Raw genomic sequence first — 1522 nt, forward strand, 5'->3', positions numbered from 1 at the left:
CATGAAATCGGCATCGGCACTTGTATGTATTCTTAGAAAAGGATACAACATTATAGTTTTTTATGAAGTTTATAGACTGCGTATAGTTAGAACAAGCACAAACATTTCCAAAATATCTACTGTAAGTTACAGAGGTGAAGACTTTGATGCACAAAATGTTTATGGAGGTGGTGGAATACTGTGTGTGCTTAGTGATTTAGCCATCACTACCATCTACTGTATGTACATTAGGTATATGTTATGCATGAGACTATATGAGACCAAATGACTTTAAAGCCACTATAGTACAGCATGTGTGAAATATATTTTTTAATATCAATAGTTAGATTGTTTCCCGATTACTTGTTGCTAAAATTTGCATTACTTTAGGTATATATTATGCTATACTTCCGTTTTTATTTTCAGCATAAAAAAATTTCCCTTTAGTTGTAAAATTTCATATTAATATTCCAAGGGGATTTAAACATGCACAGTAAAGAAAAAGACTAAATGAAGCAATCGTTTCACTAACACCTAACGCACCACAAGTGACATCTCTCGATCGTCTTTGGCCAGTGAACCACACTTCCCTGCCGTACTGCAGTGCTGTGTGGCACCACTAACGCAGTAATAAGGAGTGGCTGCATCTGTACAGGCTTTTGAGTTACAGCTCTGTAGAATGTAGGCCTCTGAGATTTTTTTGTATGCAGTGTAACGTTGTATGATGTGTAAATTTATGCATTGTTTAGTTGCATTATTTTAAAATAAATCTGTTTGTTTGCCCTAGTTTGCCTCTGGTTTTATTGCACATCTGCCTGACCTGCACTAGAGAACATCATGAAGTCGCATGACAGCAGGAGCCTCAGGCTGGAATCAAACCCCAAAGCAAAAGAGCTGAGCGACATGGTTCCAGAGGGTCTTCATGAATATTAAATATTCGGTACAAGCAGCAAAGGAAATTAAGAAGATGTAGATGGAATTCAAGACTGGACAAACCCCTGGCAGATAACTTTTAATATTGCATAAGTCTGCATACAGGAAGCAGAATCACACCATACAGAAACATACTTCTATATACTTCTCATACCCTTAAGTAACAAAAAAAAAAACAGTGGTGCAACCAGTGGTGCAACAGTGGTGCAACCACTAAATTCAGTTTGTCAACCGTTCGTGCTGACACTTTGAGAATCAGAGAGACTTGTGATGTCAGACACATTCAGATACACTTTAATAAGTCATCTTTTGTGTGAATAACTGTGCAGTCTGCTGCAGGGCAACACCTAACCCTGCCATACACTGTGCTGATCTGAAAAGGAATAGAGACCTATAAACTGGATAAAGTGATCATACTGGTCTGAATGCCACTGTGTGCTGTGCTGGTAAAAATATAAAACTATTCTAGAACCGTTTGAGAACTTTTTAAAACAATTAGCTCACTTTAAACACTGACACCTTCTCTGTCCATCATAGTAATTAGCTGCCTACACTTCTTTTACATAGTGCTGTAACAGAGAGAACTTGAAATGTTCAAGAGACTGATTTT

Source organism: Atractosteus spatula, unplaced genomic scaffold, assembly GCF_055471065.1.
Source record: "Atractosteus spatula isolate fAtrSpa1 unplaced genomic scaffold, fAtrSpa1.hap1 Scaffold_101, whole genome shotgun sequence".
Classification (NCBI taxonomy): Eukaryota; Metazoa; Chordata; class Actinopteri; order Semionotiformes; family Lepisosteidae; genus Atractosteus; species Atractosteus spatula.